The following is a 5,915-nucleotide window of genomic DNA, read 5'->3' as shown; positions in this document are numbered from 1 at the left end:
TAAAATATACATCTAAATGTATGTCTACATACAATATACATTTACAATTATAAATAGATTATATCATTATTACTACAATATATATATATTAATTTACGTTGTATGTCAAATTTGATAAGACAAATATAAAAGACTATCTTTTCACATCTGACATACAAAATACATTTGTTATTAAAAAACAAAAACATAATAACAACAAATTGTTGTTAATAATAATAATTTAATTTCTGTAAGAAAAACATATTTTCATGCATTTTTAGATCGTTAATAACAAGCATTACAATGTCTAAAGAGACTCGCTGTGTATGAGACTCAATACTCGCTGGTTGTACTTTTGAGGGCATCCAATTCGCTAGGTGGCAATGTTGCAAAACAACTAGGGTCCTAGGATTGCGGTCCCAGGATTGCGGTCCCATGATTGCGGAACTGCAGCCTCCGGCATTGCAGGAACATACTATTGCTCAGAATAGACCGGGAACTATTCTTTTACCGTTCTGTTTTAATTTCACAATAAAGTTAATAGTAATATTTGGTTTGATATTATTAATTATAATATTATATTATTATTTTTATTAACTAGACCGCTGGGTCATGTTAAGACCATTTTTTCTGTGTTGCTGTGGGTTTTTTCCATGCTGTGGGTTTTTTCCAAAGCCCTATAAAGAGAAAGTTGCGTCATCTCCGTTCACTCCAATGGACAATTTTTTTACAGCAATGGCGGATCGTGGAGCCTCTCAATAGTTCCCGGAAGTTAGCGGCAAAGACTAGCAGCGCAGTAGAGTTGCAGCAGAATAGACCATTTGTGATGGACTTTTAAAGGTAAGACGTTTAAAGACTTATATTGCGGATATTATCAGCACATCTGAATCAAATTAAAGCATGTTAGTGGATTATCCCCCTCTAAATGAGTAGATTTATGGAACGATAACAGATTAGGTTAGGATACCGGATAAAGTTAGCAACACACGTTAACCATGATCAGCCTTTTAATTGTAAATTCCGTTCTCTTAATGTCATTTCGTCCAACGTTGTGGAATTAGAGAAAAGGGGCTTCTAAACGTGATTTTATGCGGGGGTGGAGGGAGTTAAATATTAGTTAAATATAACATTGGGGCATGTGATTGTAGTGGGTGGAGGTGGTGAAATGAGGATATCCATTTTGGAGTTCAAGCTAGTATATTATAGTTAACGTTACATAATAATAAGGAAGAGAGCTATTTTTGTGATACATCGCTATTGATATGGATTTAGAGTGCATATTTGAGACTTCTAAACAGTAAACAAAAACGTAATTTATGAGTGAGTGTTTTTAGCAGAGTCATAATGTCCTTGTGATTCTGTTGATTATTACCTGCCTATATTATGTTGCAGCCCTGCTGATTTTGGATTGATGGCAAAGGGAGAGGGACCTAAGTGAGAGTGAAAACACAAGGTAAGTTTAAAATAGGTGAGCAATTTCCCATCCTATAGGTTGCTATAAAGATGTATCTAACCCTTTATCCTGTCTTTGTCTCCCTCTTTCAGCATAATTACACAACATTGATTGGTTTAAATTGTGTGCAATGCTTTTGTATTTTTCCCCTTCGATTCGGAGAAACAAATGTTTTTTCTGAGTTTAGGATGGCAGAAGACACTACCCATAATCCTCAGCTATAGTTTAGGACTACACCAGCCGCTTTGCTTGACAAACCCCATTTGTCCTCAAGCTCTGTGATTGGATGTTGGAGTGGCAGTGCGCGAAGTTTACGCCGAGCGTCAAACATCACTTTGAAATGGTGAAGAACTACACATGCTGGCTATATATGTGTTTTGCAACATGTTCTATGGTGCGTCTCTACTGGGAATTGTAGTTTTAAAAGACGTTTTCGTATTTCCCATAATTAGAAGTTGCCGGTATTAAACTGTATACATCCCTGGAGGTTTAGGGGATGGGAAACACATTGGTGTCTATATACAAGTGATTGGAATATATATATATATTAGATACATAATTAGAAAATTGTAGCCAGATTAATGTAGTGGATGTTGTTTCAAAAGTGCAGGTGTTTAATAGTCTTCTGGCCTGTGGGATGAAACTGTCCCTGAGTCTGGTGGTTTTAGTCCGGATGCTGCGGTACCGCCTGCCAGACGGCAGCAGACAGAACCGTTTGTGGCTGGGGTGATGGGGGTCTTTTGTAATCCTGAGGGCTTTGTTTAAGGTTAACCTGGTATTTTTACTCCACTACATTTATTTTAGTTACTTTACAGATTTGGATTAATGATGTGAAATATATACAACCCTTAAATCAGACTTTAGTTACACCTGAGTAAAATTCAGTGAAGGTGATTGTCAAGTGCAAACAATCAGGTGAGATATTTGATAGTGGGTGCTTGAAAAGACAAAAAATGTATCTGCAGATCCCTATAAAGCATATTAATTACTCATTATTCTCTAATCGTTCATTAAAAACTGTATATAATGGCTATTTTGCACATCCCTTTCAAGATTTCAAGATTTTCAAAGGTTTATTGACATATCATATACACAACTACAGTGTAGTTATGCAATGAATGAAAAACTTGGGTCGCAGGTTCCTCAACAGTGCATTACAAGACATCTATCAATATGTGTGTACCTCCACCATTAAACTGTCATATTCTGCACATTTCTTATTCTATCTACATACATCTTATAAGAGTATAATAAATATGTATCATATCGGTTAAAATAAGTGCTTCAACATAGTTAACTATGCAGGAAAGTTGATTGTCAAGTCCCAAAACAAACCATGCAATATATTAGACTTTAAGTACTTTGTCAGGCTTAATATTTATCTGTAGACACCCCCAAAGCTTTTTGCTTACATGTATTTAAAAGAAGACCTTAACCTAAAGTATATTTAATGTTTTAATAAAGCCTAATTAGTTTGTCTGTTTTGCACATCCTCCTATTAATATCTTTGTACATCCGGCACTAAATTGTTTTATTGTAGAGATCATTACAGTATCTTCTTGATATTTTCTATTCTATATTTCTATCATTGACCTTCTACTTTCCCCCTAATTTGTATGTACTCTTAATATTTAAATGTTTTCATCAAATATAACACATTCAACAAAACATGCAGCAGACCTTAGGCAAGGCAAGGCAAGTTTATTTATATAACACCTTTCAACACAAGGCAATTCAAAGTGCTTTACAAAAATGAAAGACATTAAGAAAAAGGCATTTAAAAACAGTCATTAAAAAGCAACACAATCTACCTGCATTGCAATTACTCTAAACGTGTAATAACGTGCTTTAACCAGTAGGTGGTTCGGGTTAAAAAGCTGTCAAGTTTACAGTGTTAACACAATAAAATATACTGCTGTTTCCGGTTTAGTTTACAACGGATATATTTTGTTATCCACAGACGACCACACATATTGTTTTGATATTTGTAACACAAAAGCGATGGGAAAAACCCACAGCAACACAGAAAAGATGGTTTTAACATGACCCAGCTGTCTAGTTAATAAAAAATAATAATATCAAACAAAATATTACTATTAACACTAGAACCGCCAATGGGGTCAATTTGACCCAGAGCTGTTTTTTATTGTGTGTAACTTTTTTTAATAAAATATTAAAGTCTTCCAGTCCGTGACTTTTCCTGAAAGTGTGTTATGTAGCACCCTATGTTGTTAAAAATTGTCAATATGAAGTCAGATTGAAGAAATCGCCCCAAAAATTGCCATTTATACCTATTTCCGCCAAGCGGGTCATATTGACCCCACCCCTTTTCATATAAACATGACGTGTTGCTATAGCAACGCCTTTTGTCTACTGCGGTTCCTTATAGATTGAGAGATAGATTGAGAGAGAGAGAGATAGATGGATAGATATATTGATAGATAGTTATAGATAGAGAGAGAGAGAGAGAGATAGAGACAGTCTGTAGTGAAGGAGTGCGCTCCCGCTCACGGGAGACTGCTCGCGCTGCGCTCCGCAGCAAACAGCTGTGGGGCGAGTTGAAAGTACGTTATGCTGGCCGCGGTGTCTAAATAATGCTTCCGGGCCAGCGGGCCATTTATAATGTCGAGCCCTGAGAGTCCACAGATTATATTGGTATACGTTTCATCCCTGTGCAATCAAAACTCACTGTTCAATAAAATAATATTTTACCTTGAAAATCAATGCATTCTAATAGCGGGTCAATTTGACCCAGGTGGCGGTTTTAGGTATAAAAAATCTCTGGCGGTTCTAGTGTTAAAGGTAGGGTAGGTACATTTGAGAAACCGGCTCGAGATACACTTTTTGTTATATTCCATGGAATGCTCTTAACATCCCGATAGCAATGAATATCTTAAGTGCTTTGACAAAAAATCCATAAAAAAATGTCATCTGTGGAAGCCGTAATACTGTAAAAAGTACGACCAATCATTTTAGCCGGCCCGGCTAAAATAACTGGATGGCCTACCTGCCTGTCAGCCTTCCATCTGTGCACAAATTTATCTCGTGCCCTCATTGGTCATGTGCGCGTTCGTGTGTGTTGGAGGAGGGGCTCTGTAAGGAAGTGGCAGATTTTCTCCGGTTGTGTATTTTCAAATTCTAGCGCAATCGAGCTGGTTTCTCAAACGTACCTACCCTACCTTTAACTCTATTGTGAAATTAAAACAGAACGGTAGAAGAATAGTTTCCGGTCTATTCTGAGGCCCAATCTCTGTAGATAAATAAAGAACTAAGCCGGATGTGTAATATTTAATGCAGCCGAACCATTTATTACAATGCATTCATGTAATGACTTTCAAAGAGTAAAGCAAGCACTAGCTGGATAAAGTATGATTTTATCTTTTACGAAACGTTTTTTTTCATATGGAATACAGTCGGAGGTCAACCAATCACAGAGCTTGAGGACTAATCACAGGGTTTGTCGAGCATAGCTGAGGATTCTGGGTAGTTTAGTGTCTTCGGCCATCCTAAACTCCGATACAACTATTTGTTTCTCAGAGTCGAAGGGGAAAAACACAAAACCATTGCACACAATTTAAACCAATCAATGTTGTATAATTAACAAGGATAATCTGGTGTTTTTGAGTTGATGAGTAGTGCAGATATCACTGTAAAATCAATCGACAGTACGGAGAATACTTACTTCCGGGTGTAAAATTCTCCGTTATCCAATGGGAATGGACGCTCACATTGCCTTTAACTGCCGCCGACATGGACCGATGCGGTGCTTCCCTGAGCGTCAAATACCGCCGCCGATGGGAATTCATTGCAATCAGTTGAAAGCTCTTTGCGTCCGTTTATGAAGCTGAAGGAGACTCGGTGCGTCACAACTGCACGCCAAAGGACCCTGACCAAGCGTCGCTATTGGACTATTAGGGAGTGAGACTGTGTTGGCAAGAGAGAAAGCCTTTGAGCTCCATACTGTTTCCGAAATAATCCTTGATAATCCATGATATGGTGTTTCATCACGGCAGTATTTAGTTTAGATAGTAGCTGCCAGGGTCCCGCATGAGCTCAGCCCCCTCCTTTTTTTATCACATTTTTTTTTTTTAAAGCTTTATACCCAAAATCATCACTTTTGAAACAGGAAGTGAAATAGAGGGATATGAGGCCTGGCTAGAATGGGTGATCTGTTTGGTGTTTTGAATAAAACACTTCATAGACATGTTTTTTATATTTTTGTATATATCTGAGACCTATGCTATTGCCTAAAAATAGCATGAGGTGCACTTTAAATATTAAGAGTACATACAAAATAGGGGAAAGTAGAAGGTCAATGATAGAAATAGAAAATAGAAAATATCAAGAAGATACTGTAAAAAATATCTAGAATAAAACAGTTTAGTGCCGGATGTACAAATATATTAAACAGGGGCTGAAAATAAAAACCAGTTCCGAACCAGAAAAGCTCCAGCACGGAGCTAGAACGGGAATCACGTTGGTG

This window comes from Trematomus bernacchii, unplaced genomic scaffold (assembly GCF_902827165.1).
Source record: "Trematomus bernacchii unplaced genomic scaffold, fTreBer1.1, whole genome shotgun sequence".
Taxonomy (NCBI): domain Eukaryota; kingdom Metazoa; phylum Chordata; class Actinopteri; order Perciformes; family Nototheniidae; genus Trematomus; species Trematomus bernacchii.
Note: the sequence above shows the minus strand (reverse complement) of the source record.